This window comes from Dromiciops gliroides, chromosome 5, assembly GCF_019393635.1.
Source record: "Dromiciops gliroides isolate mDroGli1 chromosome 5, mDroGli1.pri, whole genome shotgun sequence".
Classification (NCBI taxonomy): domain Eukaryota; kingdom Metazoa; phylum Chordata; class Mammalia; order Microbiotheria; family Microbiotheriidae; genus Dromiciops; species Dromiciops gliroides.
Genome location: NC_057865.1, coordinates 140,711,701 through 140,733,458, shown reverse-complemented (window position 1 = coordinate 140,733,458; position 21,758 = coordinate 140,711,701). Strand labels below are relative to the sequence as shown.

Here is a 21,758-nt window from a genome sequence, read left to right as displayed (position 1 = left end):
TCATATATTGATATATTGTGTGGATATATATGTATGTATGTATAGCTGGAAAAAAAAAAACCTCAGACTTATCTGCTCTTTCTCCAGAAAGGAAAAGGTCTACTTCTTTTGTGTGAGACAAGAGGGAAAGAAAGAAAGGAATAGGGTATAGTGGAGGAAGATATCTGAGTAATATGATATGAAAATGATAGGAGGAAGAAGAGAGAGAACTCAGTGAACGGCCTCAATGTTTTTCATTGAATTACCAGGTTGAGTGTCTCTGCTAGGAGGATGGGAGTAGCGTCAGAGGATATTTGAAGAGGGGAAAAATGTCTTGGAGTGGTCGCTTTGGTGAATGGCATAATGAATTGATTAGTAAGGAGTTATAAAAGTAATATCAATTATAAACATATATGCATCAAGTAGCATAGCATATAAATGAAAAGTGAAATGAGTTCAGGAAGAAATAATACAATCATACCCATGATATCCAGCTGTCTCTTAGATCATATTAAAAATGTTGGTTTGGGCTTTTAAATGTCTTTGAATTCCTGACCACTGCCTAACTTCAATATCATTGCACTTAATTCCCCTGCAAATATTTTATAATCCATTAACACTGACTTTCTTGCTACTAGGCAGCTAGGAAGCACAGTGGAAAGAGTTTGGTGACTGGAGGTAGATGGACCTATGTTCAAATCCAACCTCTGATACTTACTAGCTGTGTGATATTGAACAAGTTATTTAACCTCCATTCACCTCAGTTCTCTCAACTGCAAAATGGGGAAAATAATAGTACATATCTGCCAGGTTGTGAGGATCAGATGACATAATATTTATAAATCACTCATTATAGTTCCTGACATATGGTAATCTCTATATAAATTGTAGCTGTTGTCGCCATCATTATCATCTTCACACAAGACAGTGCATATCCTGACTTAATGAATTTTTCCTCTGGGTCTCTCATGTCTAGAATGCTCTTCTCTTCATTATTTAACCTTCAAACTCCTCAGCAAGGAAGGACTGTTTTTGCCTTTCTTTGTATCCTCTGCTTTTAGCATAATGCCTTACTTTTTAAAAGTTCCTTATGTATTCTTATTGCCTTGTGAACTTCTTGAGTTGAGAAAGTTCTTGTCCCTAAATCCCTTGCCATTATCAATTTAGTTGATATAAAAATGCATCATTTTTTTAAATCAGTGGAAAACGTATTAAAGAACCTTTAACTAATATCAGTTTTGAAACTTTGCTTTAAAGACCATGGAGCTTTTCCATCTAATTTCCAACTCAAACATCCTATATGGATTGTCTGTCCTATTAGAAAGTGAGATCCTTGAATGAAGGAACTATCTTGCCCTTTTATTTTTATTCACAGCTTAGGCCAGTATTTTGCACTCAGAAAGTGATTAAATTTTTTTTTCTATTCATGATACTGTGTTTTGACAGTTAAATGAACATCCACTTGAGACAAGCATGAGATTTAACCCATACTACAATGTCTTGCACATAGGAAACATTTAAAAACAATAACAATGACACTGAAAAATGGTGAATTGAATGGACTAAATTGAATTTGTGCAATTTTTTCAGGGGAAGATTTGATTTTCCATATTAGTGCATAAAAATTCTAAAAGGTCTATTTACAAAAACTCCTAGACATACTATCTTCTTTCCTAAAAAGAACTAATCCGATATGCTACAGTATCCACTTAGCTGTGAATATCAATTCACAGACTTTTGCTTTCCTCTGCCCCCAAAATGAAAAGCAATGATTTCTGAAAGGTCAACTCCACATCCCACCCCCCAAAAAAAGAAAAATCAGAAATTAAAAACAAAAAGTGCCCAAGGAAAAAGCTTTAAAGAAGCATTGTCACACTGATAGATTTTACATATCTTTACTCTCATCCCATCTCTTTTCTATCCTTCCTTTAGAATCATAGGTTTGGGGCTTTTCCTTTGGACTCTGGTGGAGAGCGGAGCTAGAAATGTGCTCTCCCTTTAATAGATAGATGAATGTAGGCCTTTCTCTCTCTTTACCAAATACTTATTCTCCTTAATAAATGCTTAAAAACATAACTCTTGCTAAAGTTTATAATTTATTGGCGACCACTCATTAGATATTTTAGACAGACGAGCTAGAATTTTAGCCCTTAACAGATGACTGACCACAAAGAGGAAAGCTAAACCTCAGTTTTCTGATCTTCTGGTTGGGTGAGTTTCTTGTAAACAGCTTATTGTTGGATTCTGGTTTCTGATTCATTCTGCTATCTGCTCCTGTTTTATAGTTATGCTATACAATGGATCGAGTGATGGACCTGGAATTAGGAAGACCCAAGTTCAAATCCTGTCTCAAATACTTACTAGCTATGTGACTTAACCTTGCTTTGCCTGTTACCACATCTGTAAAATGGGGTAATAGCACTTACCTCCTAAGGTTGTTATGAGCATCAAATGAGATAATAATTGTAAGTGCTCTGCAAATGTCAGCTACTATTACTATTTATAAAAACAATAAATAAATATGATGATCATGGCAAATATAGTAATAGGAGGTCTGGTCCCACTTGTGTATTTAAACATTCAAGTTAATATTCAGTAAGTACTAAAGTTGATTTTTCAATGATGAAAGAGGGCACAGACCAGGAATTTACAATCCAAAGGAAGGATATGACACAAACACAAGTGTGAAATATAGTAGAATGTGATAGAGGCAAAGTAGAGATAAAGCCCCAATAATTTAGGAAAATGTTAGGTGGAAGTGATCACCTTCAGTTGGATGGGAGATGAGAGAGGAAGGTAATAACTTATGTGATAAATGAAGGATTAATGAAGGAGGCAGCTCAATAACAAGGCTTCAAAGAAATAGAAGTATTTTTACTAAGGGGGACAAGGAAAAAAATTAGACATAAGAACTATGTGCATGCACAGAGATGGAAGAATACTAGACAAGTATTAAAGGGGATTAGTGTGAAATATGGCTGAAAATGGCCAAGTTGGAGATTGTCCAGGCCTTAAATGTCAGGGTGAGTATTTTGCATTTTATACTATATGCGGAACACAGACACTGGAGTTTTAGGAGTAAGGGAATAGCTTAGTTAATTCTGTACATTAAGAAGACTATTTTGGCAGCTATTTGAAAGTGGAGAGAAATTTGAGGTGGGGGATTAGGTAGGTGGATACACCAGGTGAAGGATAATGAAGATGTGAATGAAGGTAATGACCAATATAAATGGATAGAAGGGGATGGTGATGAGAGATAAGGTAGTGGTAGAATTAAGAGGTCTTTGGGAGGGATTAGTAGAGTGAGGGAAGATCAAAGATGATGTAAAAGTTGAGCTTGAATCAATGGGAGAATGGTGGTGCCATCAATGAAATGTGGAAATTGAAAGGAAGGACAGGGTAGGGGGGGAAGATGATAAATTTTGTAAATGATGAGTTTGAGGTTGCTGGTAAGAAGTGGAGACCTAGGTCTGTATTCCAAAGAGATCACAAAAAAGGGAAAAAGACTCATATGTACAAAAATGTTTAGAGCAGCTCTCTTTGTGGTGGTAAAGAATTGGAAATCAAGGGGATGCCCATCAATTGAGGAATGACTGAACTAGTTGTGGTATATGAATGTAATGGATTACTATTGTGCTGTAAGAAATGATGAGCAGGGAGATTTTGGAAAAACCTGGAAAGACTTGCATAAACTGATACTGAGTGAAGTGAGCAGAACCAGAAGAACATTGTACACAGTAACAGAAATATTATGTGATGATCAACTGTGATAGACTTAACTCTTCTCAACAATACAATGATGCAAGACAACTCCAAAGGACTCGTGATGGAAAATGTTCTCCACATACAGAAAAAAAAGAACTGTGGATTCTGAATGCAGATTGAACCATGCTCTTTCTACTTTTTTTGAGGTTTTTCTCTTTTGTTCTGATTCTTCTTTCATAACATGACTTATCCAGAAATGTGTTTAATGTGATTGTACATATATAAGCTATATCAGAATGCTTTCTGTTTTGGGGAGGGGGAAAGGAAGGAAGGGAAGGAGAAAAATTTGGAACTAAAAATCTTATGAAAAAAAATTGAAAACTATATTTACATGGAAATGGAAAATAATAAAATACTTTTATGATTTAAAAAAAAGAATCATAGGTTTGTAACCGAAATGGACCGTAGAGACTCTAACCTGCAATTTAAAAAAAATCACAGATGACAATACTGAGAAATAAATGGATTTACTTAGTTGTCCAAGGTCAAAGAGTGAGCAGCTGTCTGCAATATGATTTGAATCTTGGCTTTCTTAGATCCACACTGTCCCATACCTTATCTGATTTACCATACCAATGTTCTACATTAATAGTGTCTGCTATTTTAGTTTTATATTGGAAAAAAAAAATCTGTGTTCAGTACTCTCAACACTTTTGCAGAAGACCTCAATACTTGCCAAGGTGATCAAATGTGTTCTTTCACAAGTCTGAAAAGACTGGAATTTATATTTAAGTAGTTGCAAAAACATATTTCCAAAGAGAGCTCAAACATAGTAGCATTTGAGAGGTTAAGATCAAAATAATCACCAAAAATAGACCTAAGGCTGCTGTTAAAAATCCCATAATAAATAGTTGTTTTACTTCATGGTTTCACACAAATTTTGACAGGTCTAGAAACTAAATCATCACTTACTGTACTTACCAAATGTTCAATGGTGTGGAGATTAATAAAATTTAAATATACTGAGAAAAACAAGAACATAGAATGACAATTTCCTTCTCTCATTATTGATTCCTCTTTAGAATATAAAGTAAGAAATCTGAAACTGGGAAACCAGCCCAGAATTATTTTTATCTTTTGGGAATACACCCAAAAGTAACTTTCACCTTCTCATAAATACACTGTTTAAATTCTGTTCTTCTAACAGGACTATTTTGGAGCAAGTATTTATATATGGTATTTTGACTCCTTTTCTATATAACTGGAAAGTCAGAGATATAGTCACACAGATAGAAGAGAAATTTTGTTTTCCCATGCATGGAAGGGAAATATTGAATTTCACCTGTGTGTATGATGAGGATAAGGACGATTGCATGATAACTGCTTTAGTGCTGGAATAAATCTTTGGAGACTTCGCATCCAATCCCTTCATTCTACAGATAAGGAAACTAAGGCCCAGAGAGATTAAGCACTTTGTCTGGAGTAATACAATAAATATCTGAGAGAGATTGAAACTAAGTCTTTCTAACTACAATTTGAGTACTTTGTTCACTCTAGTATTCTTGAAAGAAAAACTAAAATCTTTGCATTTTCCTCTATTCTTATATTTGATAGGATAATATTTTCATGGATTTAGAGTTGGAAGGAATTTCAGATGCCATCTGGTCCAACCCTATAATTTTAGAGATGGGGAAATTCAGGCCCAGAGAAGGAAATTGACTTGTCCAAGGTCACAAGTTCATGGGTATATTAGAAGAAATCTAATGTAAAACAACCTAATCAAGAATTGCTTCTATTTCATCTCCATCAAGGTACTATTTGTTTTCTGCCTAAACACTTTTTGTGAAAGTAAATCTAATATTTCTAAAGGCAGCCCATCCAACTTTTGAAAAAAAATCTAATTAAAAGCAGATTTTTTTGTTTGTTCTCCTTATAGGAACTTGGCCTTTAACCCATTGCTCTTATTTCTGTCCTATGGGACCAAGTCACACAAACATAGAGACTCTTCCTAATGTATTTGGAGACTTAATAGATCCTTATTTCACAAAGCATTGAGCTCCACACTATAGAAATAAAAAAGAAATAATTAGATAAGATCTATAACTTAAAGTGATTTTTGTTCTAGCTATGAAAGAATTATACAATTGATTTCATCCTATTCCCATTCCATTGTTTATTTATATAATTCACTGACTTGAATGACTTTCACTATATATTTATGTGTATATGTGCATACATATGTGCATAATATAACAATGCATATACACATATAAATATCATGCATACATGCACACATGCATTCATGCATACATACTACAAAATATGGAAAAACTTAAGACTTTCTCAATGTCCTATCATGCTATCTAAGTTGTAAGTTAGGTCATTGACAAGTTCTTGCATTTTTTTTTCAGTTTTTATACAATTGCCTTTCTCCTCTGATTAAAGGACTGTAGAGTGGAACACTTAACTCCTCCTAAAGCTTTGCTTTATACATAGCTTCTTGGTAGGTTCATTCTTCATCAGCAATTTGACTTGATGTAGACTTCATGAAACATGTTCCCTGAGTTGAGTATTCCCTGATAACCCCTGCCCTTTAACAATTTCCTTTTGCATGTTATTTTATTCATATTGTATTATAAGTTCCTTGAGTATAAGAGACATCTATTTTTCTTCTTTTTATTCCCTTAGGCATCTAGGGAACACAATGAAATGTACCTTCATATTCAGCAAATGCATATTACCCTAGGAAGCTGCATTTGGAGCAAGAGGTCCTGAATTCAACTTTTAGATCTGCTGTTTATTTGCTAGTGTGGCTTGGGGCAAGTTACTTCACCTCTATGGATCTTATATCTTTATATGGAAAATGAAATGGTTGGCCTAGGTAAGATCCTAGTTGAGACCTCTATTCAGCTCTAAATCAATAATCCTATAGTCAATTGTAATTGAGAGATTTTTTGTTTTGTTTTGCTTTTTTGTTTTTCTTGGTGAGGCAATTGAGGTTAAGTGACTTGCCCAAGGTCACACAGCTAGTGAGTGTTAAATGTCTGAGGCCAGATTTGAACTCAAGTTCTCCTGACTCCAGGGCCTGTGCTCTATCCACTGTGCCACCTAGCTGCCCCTAATTGAGTTATTTGTTTAAATAATTTAAAAAATATTTATCAATTACATTTTTTGGAGGGTGGGGCAATGAGGGTTAAGTGACTTGCCCAGGGTCACACAGCTAGTAAGTGTCAAGTGTCTGAGGCCAAATTTGAACTCAGGTCCTCCTGAATCCAAGGCTGGTGTGCCACCTACCTGCCCACTGTAATTAAGTTCTAAACTGTGTCCTATTGACTACAAATGACATAGTTGTTTGGAAAGATAAGATTTGAAGAGTAATCCAGGGAAGCACAAGTGACATATAATTGTATTTATGGAAATTTCTTGGGGAATCAGGGCAGATAGAAAGTACAATAGTGTTCCAGACATTGCTTTCTCTTCTTCCTCTCCCCTTCTCTGCTCTACTCTGAGCTAAGTATATAGGAAACAAGAGATGACTCAAGAATATTCTTCCCTCTCTAGATCAGTCAGAGTGGTTCATAATTCTGAGCGAATGACACTAGAAGAGAGTGTTTATTCAAATTAGCTCAAAATTAATTTTATTTGACAAATCAGACTCTTTTCAATCATTTTTTCCTTCTTCAGTCTATGCAACAGATTTTTCAGTCAAACCTAGACTTTTACATTTGCCTCATATTTGAACAAGCTAAAATCCTAATGACCACTTTATCTAAACAAAGTAACAGCAAACATCTTATAGCGATGTTTAAATGCTTAATAAGAATGAATACTAAGATATAGAACTAAACCTTGTTTGAATGAAATCTTTTCACCCATTTACATTGGAACACATAAGACCTTTATTTTCTTCACCTCACAAATCTTCTGCAAGAGAGCAATTTGACTTACTAACCCCGTCTTCTATTTACAAAATAGAATTGCTCAAAAATAAAAATAAGATAATATGATCATGGAAATATTGAATAGAAAATGTATTTTCTGCATTATATTTATGCATATATATATGCAAATATTATATACATATATATAAACTTAAATGCATTATTATTCTGTAGCTTTACTTATGAATTATTTTAAAATAATTTACTTTCAAATTCATGTTTGATATAATAAAACAAGAAACTCATTGAAAAGGAAAGGCAGCAACCATAGATACTGACAGAAGGAAAATGGAAGCATAAGGAAATTAACTGTGTTCAATTAAGATTGCTAAATAAAATGAATTTGAGAGAGCAAAATATATTTGAAAATCATCAAAACATCTTAAAACATGTCAATTGCATCTTCTGTTCCAAGATCCATGAAATTCCAAAGTCATTTGTATCTTGCCTCAGGGAATTTGATACACAAGAGATGTGCAGTTCTGCAGAGAGGAGGTATATGAATATCCTCCAATCTGGTATCTGTCTTGCTTTAATTTTTGTATCATTCAGAATATATCATAACAAAGGATAAAATTAGCTGCTTATTTTGGAATATGAAATTTACCATTGTCAGAACACTGACAGAAAAGTAGCACTGTAAGTTTAACATATGGGCCATAAGCCAACTTTTCTGAAGGACCTTCTTCCCTCTAAGACTTTGCTCCCAGAAATGCTACCTACATCTTCCTTGGACATGTTAAACTTCATATTCTTGTGTTAATTAGGGCTTAGTTCACTATGAAGGGTACTTGGAAATAGTTTAGTTCAGAGTCATGAGAAGCTTTGCCAATGAAATACTAAACTTCTAGCAACTGGGCAGTCGTTAGTGGAATGTAAGAAGTGTGAGATGAGAAAGTTGGTTTCTGGCTGAAGTTTCTTTAATTCCCAGTGGTTAGCCAGAGGAATGACAGAAGAAGGAAGTTAGAAGCTCAGCAGTAACAATTGGAGAATCTGCAATATTAATCTAAAGTACATAGCAGAAAAATGTTTCATATTCCCAATAAAAATAGCCATAGGGTTGGACTTAACACAAGCACTCTATGGCCTTATGATTTTTTCAGGGAACTGTGTTTGCCTATTTTTCAACATTCTGTTTGATTTCTAAACCAGAGTTTCCATCTACTTTTTTAAAATCTGTAGTGATTTATCAGGTGTCATGTGTCTTTTTGATGCATTTTAAAACTGTTCCCCATAAGAGACAGAACCTTACTTTATGGGGAAATAATTGAAAAGACATCAGGGGCTCCTTGAGAGCTTTCATAGTTCCATAGCAAGAACATTATTTCCTAAGTTGTCAACAAGGTTGGAATAAGAGATACCGTTTCAGACAGTTCTAACTTTGCCGGGGAATTAGTAGGTGCTAGGGAAGGCGATATGTAGCAAAGTTGTATCTATGAGAACATCAGGCATACTGATAAAACATCAAAATAAAAAATGTAAGGAAAGGGGAGAATTCCATATCTGTAACCTCCTCCCAATATCACTGTCAATCAGAATCATGTCAGCCAGTGTTGATTTTAACTAATTATTTAATCACACTGAGCCAAGTGACAAAAGGATGCTGGAAGATGCTTGTGAAGTGTCTATTTTCCCTCCCCTTTTTGATTCAACACAAGAAGTTTTCAGGCCCCAATTTAAGAATGCTAAATATTGCAATTTGTCCCTTTCTTTGGGCGACAATGTGAGATGCACAAATAACCTGTTAAAGTAGTGGACTCTTCTTAGATAGGGAAAAGCATGCCCACATAATGAACAGCAAAGCAATATTATCTAATGAATTATGTCAACTCAAGAATTTGAAAAATTTTCATCAGTGTTCTAGTAAAAGTAGGTAAAATTTCCAACCTAGTCACTATTGTGACTGCTTAATAGACTTATTAATATTAACTTCTCTGCCTATGCTAGTCTGGCTGACCTTCTAAGCTGTCTTTGGCTGGAAAATCAGCCATACTTTTATGGGTTCTGCTGCTGTGGAAATTGCTTTATGGCATTATTTGGAATTTTTTTGAGTAATTGTATCAGGAGCTCCAAACGTTTACTGCCTTTCCTAGCTGATTGTTTTTAGTGTGGGTGTCCATTCTCATGAGAATGTAATAAAAGGCTTTTGTCATACCAAGGTTGCCCTTGAAAGAACTTACTTTGAGAAGGTGGTCAGCACCCATTTCTCACAGATGACTTTTAAAAATTAACTCAAAAACTCTATTCAGACAAAATTGTAATGGTAACCTGCAAATCATTAAGCACACAGATGACCCAAACACAGCTAAGTAGTGAATTAAAGGGAGATGCCACCATCAGAAAAGGTGCTTGCTTATCACATAGAACATGGCAACATGAAACCTGAGGGGTAGTGTTGACATGTTAACTGTGATGCAATAAAACTGAATATTCAAGTGGGGGGGTCAACGGGGGGGTAATAAAACTTCACCCCTGGGGAGTAAAGGAAGTTTGTCTGTACTGGTAATTCATGCTGTGATCATTTTTGCCATAGCCACCTTGCAAAGACTGTTAATAACTGGGAGGTCCAGTGTAATTCTGGCCTGGGCCTCATGAGTTGTAATTGGACTGTGAAGAGTAGCCATCTTGTTTGCCTTGGTAGGAGGAGTCACCACCAGAGCTTCCTCCATAGCCTCCATGTAACCCTGTGTTGTAGGATGATCCACCTGACCCATTGCTTTTCCTACCACCACCTTGGGCCTGCTGCCACTGTAATTGAAGTTGCTCTCATAGTTATAGTCTGATCTACCTTCACCACCTGGGGAATTGTAGGATTTCAAATAGGAGGAGTAGTTGCCTTATCCATGATTATAGCCCTTTTGTTTGCCTTGGAGTAGGCCATAATTGCTATACTGGTTTTGGCTGTAGGATGGATGTTGTTGGCCTTGGTGAGACAGGTACCCTGACCCATAAGAAAGCTTCTGCTGGCCCCCATGCTGCTTCTTCTTCCCACTGTGCTTTGGGGATACTGGTGAATTGTAGTTGTCACCTTGGTAGTAGGACCCATAGCTAGAAGAGCCAGCTTCACCACCACCCCTGCCTCCACCAGAATTCCCAGAATGCCCACCATTGCTGTAGAATTGACTATATCCTGCTGTTGAAGAATTGCCACCATAGTCATAGCTTCCATAGCCAGCTCCAGCATTGATGTAGCTACCAGGGTTGGCACCACTAAATCCACCTTTAGGTGTATCCAGTCTAAAGTCAGGAAGACTCATCTTCCTGAGTTCAAAACTGACCTCACACATTTACCAGCTCTATGACCCTAGGTGAGTTACTTAATTTTTTGTCTCAGTTTCTCATTTGTAAAAAGAGCTGGTGAAGGAAATGGCAAACTACTACAATTTCTTTTCAAAGAAAACCTCAAATGGGGTCACAAAGACTGACATAACTGAAATGAGTGAACACACACATCACTTTAATTAAGATTTAAACAAACAGCTTAAGGATTCAGTACTTTCTGCTGGTATTCCAACTTTGAAAATAGCATTAGATATTTAGCATTCTTGGACTGTAATCTAAGACCTTCTCATGTTGAATTAGGAAAGGAGAGGGAGAAGTAAGGTCCTTCACAAACATCCTTCAGCATCCCATTGTCACTTATTTGTTTGATTAAATCATCAAAGTAGAGAGGCTTACAGTATGATGAAGGGGTAGAATGCTGGGCATGAAGTCAAGACAACCTGAGTTTAAATACCACTTTATATACTTATTAGTCATCTGACCATAATTTCAGTTTAATATTTTGTGGCCTCTGTTTCCTTTATGTTTTGGACTTAATTGTCTCTAATGGCTTTTCTAGCTCTAAATTTGTTGCTCTTTTATTGTTATCTCTCATCTTAAATCTAGCTTAATTAAACATAGAGATACTCATTATTACAAGGTTTTCTATAGATTTTACTCCTTTATGCCCACAGTCATTCAGAAAACCAGAGGCTAAAAATATTAGTGACAAAATATAAGATCTTTGAAAGTATCAAGCAAATCAAGAACACTTATTAAGTGTTCCAGTGTGCCAAACCCTTCCATGGGGATAAAAAGCCAAAAAGAGAATAATTCATAGCTTGAAAGAGCTTACATTCTATGGGAGAAAATTAGACAACAAAAATAGAGGAATGAAATGAGAGCCTCAGAAAAGAAAAGAAATAAAATATATTTAACAATCAGGTATAGAGTTTAATGTTTGATGTCATAACATAGCACTTTTTATCTTGATTTCTCAAAATCATGAAAGGTTGAATATATAACTGGGAGAGGACAACTAAGACTTTGCCCTGGTTGTCAACATCTGCATGTCATCCTCCCTCCCTTTTGTGACTTCTATACCAGTAATACACTCAATGATCCTCCATGAGCCCACAGCACATGTCAGAAAGATCATAGGCATTTCATCTTCTCTAGGATTCTACCAGTATGACACCTCTCTCCAGAATCTTCATTCCTTGCTAATCATTGAGTAAGTGGCTCTTTGAGAGCTACCTCCTCACTCATAGCAATTGCATGATTAGAATATCTTCTGAACCCCCATAAACACTATCTCCAATTCCATTAGACACTAATTCAGGAATTCTTCGGTGTGACTCTGTTCCCTAATTATCATTTAATCTCATGACATTACAGATTTAGAGCTAAAATGGCACTCAGAAAACATCTGGTTCAACACCCTTACCTTGGGTACAAGGAAACTGAAACCCAAAGAGAAGCAGCAAGATGGTAAAAATTACACAGATAATTTTTTCTGACAAAGCTGGAATTTGTAGTCACAACTTCTGTCTTAAAATGTTATTTTCTCTATTGTACCACACTGCTGCTTGCTATAGGAATAAATGCTCTAACATCAATACCATTTATCTTGAAGCATTTGGGCCTATCTTACATGGGGCAATTCTTACTATTTGCTGACAATCAGAAAAATATAAATAAATGAGAGAAATTGAACTTGACTCACCATATGGTTACTATTATTCTAAAGTACATATGTATGCATTCTTTGAATCATTTATTTCAGCAGTGCAAATAAGCAAGAATTTGGGTCACATACTCTAAATAAGATAAGGAATAGAGTTCAGTTTACTTGAATGAAAAATTAATGTTTGGTAACAAACAAGACAAGGCAATGAGATTTTCTCAGGATGTTTAGTTATTTATGGGAAGAAAATATGCCCTTGAGACTGTGTGGTAATAGGGGCAGGTACATGCAATACATGGTCTGCAAAGTGCAGAAGCAGCAACTTGCATATAGCCATTATTAATCCTGTCTCTTGGGCACATCTGAAAATATAGATCTCAGTTAAAGTAAAGGCATCTCTTCTTCCCTGTCTTGTCACTGTCTTTCTGTCTCATTTTCCCTCTTTTCCCTTGACGTTTTTATGCTCTATTCTTTTTTTCACTCATTTTCTCTTTGGCTTAATTCTGTTTGGTCCTTTTCAGGCTTGTTATTACTGAGAGAAGGAGACAAATGGAAAATGGTTTAGGTTGATGGAGCCTCTCCTAAATCAACCAGTCACAAGGACAATTACTATGATATCAGAACCATTGAGGGGACAGTGGGGATGTCCAGGACTATCCTGTCTTTTTGGCTGGAGGAATTGCATTATGTTCTTTTTCTAAGCAGCTTCATTAGTGAGTTAACTTCATTAGGAGTTTGTTTCACATTTATAGTATACAGGCTTTCAGATTACATTGTCTGTAGCAAAGGAGGTATCAAACAATTTTTCAATTAAAATCCATTAATTTGTTCAGATAGAAATGGTAAATTATAAACACCAGCCTGCTATCACAGAAATCACTGCAGCCAATTTTCCTCATAAGGGGTTATTTGGTTGACAGTATGCCCAGATAAATTGTTAAACTGAGAGAAAAAAAAAAATCTCAATTTTTCTGACAGCTTTTTTTTATTACAAATATCTCATAAGATAGTGAACGATTTTAGTAAATATCTATTTGTTTATTGGTAGGTGGCTAATGAATCACAAGCTGGAAAAAATGAATGCTATGAGGAATGAAAGAATAAAACATTTTGCTCTTTTATTTTGCATTCTACTCAAACTCATTTTTTCCAATATAATCACTAACAATGAATCTCTTGGTAATTGCTTATCTTCCATAGATTGCTGGGGGGAAGGGCAGGGGATTACATTTACATAGTGAAAAGTATTTTGAATAGCTTATTTTACTAGAGCCTCACCACAACCTTGTGCTGTCCACACCTTTGCCACCCTCTCTCCTCTCATGTAATGAAATCATTGGAAAGGCATTTTCCCTGAAAAAAAAATCCCACTACCAATTCAGAATGGTTCCTGCATTTATAGATTAATAGTTTTCCTTTGGGCACTCAGATATTAAAATATTTTCTCAGGATCAAAGAATTAAAGAACTTTAACCCATCTCTCTCTTCCAGTATGCCCCTCTATCAATAGAGTAATTTTATCTAGATTTTCAGATGAGGAAACTGAGGCTTATAAAAAGTTATGACATATAAGGAAACATAATTAAGTAACAAAGTAAGGATTTGAATGAGCATCTGAGTCAGTCCTTTATCCACTATACTCTGAGACCTTTAAGCAGTTTATTGTATTTATAAAAGCTATTTGAAATAATTAGTTACTGTGCATACCCCTTTAATCCAGGAATACCACTGCTTGGTTTATATCCCAAAGATATCCCCAAAAAGAGAAAAGACCTATTTATCTAAAAATATTTATAGCAGCTTTTTTTGTGGTGGCTAAGAATTATAAATTAAAGGAAGGTCCATCTATTAGGGAATGGCTAAACAAGCTGTGCTATGTGATTGTGATGGAATATTATTGTCCTATAAGAAATGTGAAGCAGGACTATTTTAGAAAGGCCTGGAAAGACTTATATGAACTGATGCATACCTGAAAGTGAGTAGAACCAGGAGACTGTGGTTCACAGGGACAGCAGTATTGCTTGATGAAGAAATGTGAAGGACTTAACTATTCTGAGCAATACAATGATCCAAGATAATTCCAAAGGGCTATTGATGAAGGATACTATCCACCTCCAAACAAACAAAAAACAAACAAACAAAACTGATATTGACTGAACACAAACTAAAGCAGGCTATTTTCCTACTTTCATTTTTTTCTTTTATACAAGTTTTTTATACAACATGACTAATGTGGTAATGTTTTACATAATTGCACATGTATAGCCTCTATCTGATTGTTTACTACCTCAGGAAGGAGGTAGGGGAGGGATGGAAGGTAGGATAGAATTTGGAACTAAAAACTTTAAATTAAAATGTATATTATTGGGGGGGGAAGAGAGAAGAAATAATTAGTTGCTCTGTATCTTAAAAATAAATAACCTCTTTCAGAAACAATGGTTCACAGGGAATTAAAGTGTTTTTGTTTCACTTGTTTTGACCATAAACCTTGTTTTGTTCTATTTGTTCCCTTTGACGGGAAAAAGGGTTACTGAGGCCTTCCTTAACTTTCTAAACTACACTCATTTGTGAATCAGACTCTATCATCAATTCTTTCAGACTTCTCAGGTACTAATTAATAAGGCTGTCTCTATATGGACCTCCTGACAAACATTTTAGCACAAAACTTCACAGTTAATATAGAAATATATAACCTTTTTCAGGGTGGGACATTCTAAACAATGAAAATAATTTAATTTAGAATTCTATCTCTTTGAGTTCCAAAAAAGTTGGAAAGATTAGGAAGGTTTAAGATTTAGAATAGGTGTTCATGCTAAAAAAGTTATTAGTGTGTACTACTAGAACTAATTACCAAGAGTACCTTATAACAGATTCCTGATATAAAGATTCAAGATTAACAAAATGAACTACTACTACTACTACTACTACTACTACCACCACCACTACCCACCACCACTACTACCACTTCTACTGACACATCGTATGTATATAGGTTGTTTTTAATATATGCAAAATGATTTAGATTTTATCTCATTTGATCCTCATAGCAACCCTTTTAGGGAGGTGCTATTATTATTTACCAATTACAGATGAGGAAATAAAGTCAGACTTAGTCCAGGTAACTTGCCCAGGATCATAAAACTTATAAGTGTAAGAGAACAGGACCCGGAATCAGGAAAACCTGAGTCCAAAATGAGTCTCAGATACATACTATGTATGTGACCCTGGGCAAGTCACTGAACTCATTTGTTTCAGTTTTTTAGTCCATAAAACAGAAATAATAATAGTATCTACCTTGCAGGGTTGTTGTCAGGATAAAATGAGATAATAATTGTAAAGTGTTAGTATAGTGTTTGCACATAAGCTTTATATAAATGTTACATGCTGTTGTTTTTGCTATTATTGTTGTTATTATTTCTTCCTGGCTCAAATTCTAACACTGCATATACAATGCACTATCTAGTTTTCTAATGAAAACATGAGCAAATTAATACTTTCCTCCATTTTTAAAAATTCATGGAGTCCAATTCAAGAAATGTGTATTTATTACCTATTCCAGGCAAGAAAATTATAGCTTCATGGCAAAAGGGCTGGCTTTGAAGTCAGCAAGACATGACTTCAAATCTTAACCTATGGCATGTACAAGTTGTATGATATGGGCAAATCAGTTAACTTCTCAGTGGACCTAGAAAATTTTCTAATATACTCCTAAAAGTTGTGTAGGTGTTGCATTTTACACATTGGATGTTTCTCATAATGATAAAATTAAAGATAGAAAATTGCATCAGCATCATTATCAGCCTCATTATAAATTTCAGGGATCACTTCCTATATGAATAAGTTTAAGGATCCCTAGGATCTATAAATTCTTTAGAATCGAACAACACAGAACCACTAAGTCAAATTTTTCACTGTTTAGAAAGACTTGCTCTTCAAACACCTTTTATATTTTGTTTGCTTTTTTGCTATTAAGCCAGGAACCACAGAGATATATGTTTGGTGATTAAATAATGATAAATTTTAAAAGAGGTAATCAAAAACCCAGGTGAACTTGAGGATACCATCAAAATATTTTATTTTCAAAACATGAAAAATAATTGCTGCCCCCTGTATATTGAAGAAACTATAAGGATACATATTCAGGCATGATAATCAGGGAATGGACTAATGCATATATTAGGGGAAAATTATGCCTGTGAAAAATGAACATTCACCTTAATTATTACTCCCCCTCATCCATATACAACATGCATATATGAACGGATTGTATTCTTGGCAATGTAATTATACATCCATATTTCAAGGTCTCTGATTTCATTGGTGTGGGTATTCCCTCCCACCACTGGCTCATATTTAAACCCCTATTCTCATGGATGAGTTTTGTGAGATGTACTGACTGAAAAAAAAAATAATCACTTTGTGGTCAACCTTTTCACTGTGAGAATCTGTGGTTACCTATAATTTAGGTCTCTTATATGACACAGTCTATTGCAAAACACTGTAGATAATAGACATTGTTATGCCTGAACTCAAACCCTTTTTAGTTTACTAGGCATGCTAGAGTTTTTTTCTAGGATGGAATGGCCTTTGTAATGATTGGAATGATGCCACCTACTGGAGACTTACTATAGGAAAGCTCCACCATGAGGAGAATGCCTCAGAGGGCAAGACCATGTGGCTTTTCCTTGGCGTCAGGAAGTGAAATTTGCTCATGGGTGCTGTCTATCAAGGCTACCAGACAATCAACTTGAGCGGCCTCCTATTTTCTGGGAGGGGACAGGAAGGAGGAAAGAGGGCCTGCACAGAGAGCTCTCTCTCTCTTTTGGGTTCCTGACTTGATGGTGGTGGTGGTGGTGGCAGAGGATTTTACAGGAAATTTGAGGAAAGATAGGAATGCCAGGCTGTTGGAATTCTGTTCTCAATCTTTCTCTTTCTATCTTTCAATAAACCCTTAAAAACCTAAACTCATTTTATCAGTGATTTTAGTCAGTTTCCCCCAAAACTGGGGGAACAGATTAAAACCCACATTTAGAATCTTAAATTACCCACCTTCAAGTACTTAGAGTCTTCTCTGTATCACAAATAAAATAAACAATGGGATGGTATGTTAGTGGAGTTTTTTTTTTAACATAAACTGAATCTTTTTTGGGATCATATCTACGTTTTCATTGATGTAAAGAAATTGAAGTAAGCAATTAGTTCCACCATTGACAATCAGCACCTACTCTCCAATTTAGAATCTGAGGGAGTTGCCTAGTACAGCAATATGTGAAGTGTTTTGCCCAGAGTTACAAGGTCATTTCAGAGATAAGATTTGAATCCAGATCTCTCTGACCCTATTCAACTATGCCGTGCTGCCTTTCAAAATACTATTATGATCAATGCAGAATAGATTTCGACTGTTGCCAGGAGCAACTTTTGCTCTAGTGCCCTGGAAATTTGGTGGGGCAGAGGTGGGGAAGAATAGAGATTACAACTACTCTGTTAGTAAATAATGTCTTTGCCATCAAGATGACTCCATCATTCAGGAAAATGTACAGTCCTATGCTCTGGGTCTTTCCTTGTAACAAGAGGAATACAACAATGTAGAAGACTGGGGATTCTGAGGTTGCACATCTGATTGGTCCCTCTGGGAAAGTGTTAATGGGGCTATCTTAGGTTGGGGAGAGGTCTCAGACTTTGCTACAGTAAAACAATTGTCTGAGGAAATCAATTTTAAAAATCCAGGTATCACTCTGAATGTATTGAAGTCATAATTTAAAGGGAGTTTTTTAACAATGGCAAAAAGGAGGAAAATGGAACATATCACTAACTAGCTATATTTGTTGTTGTTGTTGTTGATATTGTTCAGTAATTTGTCATGTCCTACGCTTTGTGACCCCATGGTCCTTTCTGTCCTCCAAACTGTCCATGGGATATTCTTGGCAAAGATACTGATTTGCCATTTCTATCTCCAGTGGATCACCTTTTGTTAGAACTCTCCACTATGACTTGTCTGTCTTAGGTAACTCTGCATGGCATAGTTCATAGTTTCACTGAGTTACACAAACCCTTCTGACACAATAAAACAGTAATCTAACTAGTTAGATAACAATAAGTAGGAGGAAATACAAGACATTTAATGGCATACCTGGATTCATGTGAAACTTAAAAATCATATAAGAGATAAAGGATTCTCAATAAAGCATAAGCAATATGACTTATGAAGTACTTGCTCTTGAGGAAGTAGGTCAAGTCATCAAGAATTCATTAAATACCTGATAGGATAAGTGTAAATGATATAAAGAAAGGCAAAAGGGGGGTTGTCCTCAAGCAATCTCATGAAGAGTTTACAGACCCACCAGTGAGAAAAAAGGCACACAAATTAAGAAGGTAAATAAAAGTATAACATTCTTTCTTTTTTTCTCCTTTATATATTTCTGTTCATTCATTTATTCATCATTAGAAGGCAGTATCATGTAGTGTAAACATCCCTATACTTGGAATGAGTAGAACTCTGTATATGTGTAGTAATTGTTGGTCCGTTCCTGAAACTAGATGTACATATATTGTTATGTGTCTATGTTGTATCCTCTGATGGAGTGTAAACTCCTTGAGGGTAGTAAAAGTTACATTTCTGTCTTCTAACCACAACAAATGGACAGGGTCTATCACATAATAGATGCTTAGTATAGTTTTCAATTGATCAGAAAGGGGATTCAGTGGTAAATTATTTTATTCTGATTGGGAAAAGACTACAATGAAGAGCATTGCATTTTATTGGGGCTTAGAAAATTATGCAGGATTTCAATGTGTGGAAACAGACCTCAAGGAGAGACAATCCAGATGAGTGTGATGCCATGAATAAAGACATGAGCATGGAAAGCATGAACAGTGTGTGAATAAAAAAAGAGTAGTGCAAGTTAGCTTGAACATAGATACATTTTAACAATGATAACTATTTCTATAGTTAATTAAAATGTGCTAACTGAATTTAGAAACTCTCTGCTAGTAAATATGTCAAGTGTGATATAAATCATCACAGGTCTCCATAGTTCAAATTTCTCTAGCTGGTAAGTAACAATAATTAAGGTACAAGTTTATAAATCAGATGATTGAAAGTTTGACTTTTTCAAGTTTCTTCTTCATTCACAGTGTTCCATGTTCTTTAATTGCCTCCACAGCAGGCTCTTGGGATGTCAAGTCTTAAGAGTGGGGACCTTGTTTCTTTTTTTGTCATATTCAGATAAACACAGTGCATAGTACATGGTGGAATACAATTTCCTTGTTGAGTATTTCCTATTTACAGTTGAATCGTACCTGTGAAGAATTATTTTCCCAATAGTAGATGCCATTTTGTGGCATTGATTCCCAGTTCAGGGACTGTAAAGCTTTTTGATTTCTTGAAGAAAGGAGGCAATTGGTCCTGTATCAGAAAACTTGATATTACATCTATAATGTCACTGTCACAGAGACAAAGAGATGAACTAATCACAGAATTTCAGAGTTGGTAGGGACCTCAGTGGCCATGTAGTACAATCCATACTTGAAAAGGATTACCTCTACATCATACCACCCAAGTAGTATCTAGTCTTTGTTTAAAGACTTCTAATGATGGAGAAGCTACTACCTATCAAGGCACATCCTTTTTATATAGTGACTAGAAATTGATCTACAGCAGATTATCTTCATTCAAATGGCTGTAAAGACAAATATTCAGTTTTTTAAAAGAAGCTGAATTTGGTGCAGCTAGCTGGCACAGTGGATAGAGCACTGGCCCTGGATTCAGGAGGACCTACATTCAAATCCAGCCTCAGACACTTGACACTTACTACACTTACTAGCTGTGTGACCCTGGGCAAATCACTTAACCCTCATTGCCCTAATTTTTTTTAAATAATTTTAAAAAAGAAGCTGAATTGCATATAAGTGAAGAATTACATAAGAAAGAAGCTGGCTTTTTTGAGGGAATGGACATCAGTTTTCATATTACATATTACATAAGGAATTAGTATTAAAGCTAAATGAAGCAAAGGAAGAATTTTCACCAGGTGGACCTTTTGATTAGAAATGAGAACCAAAAGAATGGCTTCCTTAACCTCCAGAAAAAATATACATTTATTACACATAGGAGTATGATCCCTCATGTCACTTTCCACCTAGTTTTCAGTGTTGTGATCTCTGCTTCTGAAGATGCTACCATAAAGGTGAGGGATTATGAAACTGGAGCTTTTGAATAAATGCTTAAGGGACACACAGACTGTACAGGATATTTCATTTGTCCACAGTGGCAAGCTTTTTGCCTCCCTGCTCTGCTGATATTACCATTAAACTATGGCTTTTCCAGGGTTTTGAGTGCAACAGAACCATGCATGGCTATGATCACAATGTCTCTTCAGTAGCCATCATGCCTAATGGAAATTAAATAGTATCTGCCTCCAGGGACAAAACTATAAAAAATGCAGGAAATACAAACTAGCTACTCTGTGAATAGTTTTATGGGGATACAGAGAATGGATGTGCATGGTACAGCCACATCAGGATGGCACTTTATTTGCCAGCTCTTCTAATGACCAGGCAGTGTGTGTATGGGTGGTAGCTAGAACAAAATGCAAAGCTGAACTCTGAAAACATGAGAATTTGGTTCAGTGCCTTTTGTGGCCCCTAGAAAGCTCTAATACCTGTATCTCTGAAGCTTCACGATGTGAGGCTAAAAAAAAGTAGAAAAGAAGCCCCTAACTTGTCTAGATCTAGAAATAAAACTATTAAGATGTGAGATGTTCTCACTGGTGTGTGCCTTATCACCACTGTTAAACACAATTAATTGTATAAGTAGAGTTTTCTTTTCTGGGGGGAAAGTTTATTTTGAGTTGTACTAATGACAAGAATCTACATGTATGGAACTATTAAGCAAAAACAATGCATGAAGACACTCAATGGAAATGAATGCATTATTTCTTCCTTGCATTTCCACAAGAAGACATTATACTTGGTTATTGGAAGTGTAGCTCAAACAGTAAAAGTGTACTGATGCCATTGATGGATGTATATTTGACAACTCCCCCTCTCTTTCCTCTGTGTGCACTCAGATACCCCCAGTGAGCTCTGTTTAAATGTATGTTGTCACTTTCATGTAAATTATTCTGGGTGTAGATTGAACTTATTAAAAGTTATACAGAAAGTGTGTATATATATATATATATATA

General features: G+C 35.5%; 1 pseudogene; it reads left to right on the top strand.

Annotated features, from left to right (window-relative positions):
- The first annotated feature begins 10,923 nt into the window (after positions 1-10,923).
- Positions 10,924-21,583, top strand: LOC122728830 (annotated as a pseudogene).
- The last annotated feature ends 175 nt before the right edge of the window (positions 21,584-21,758 follow it).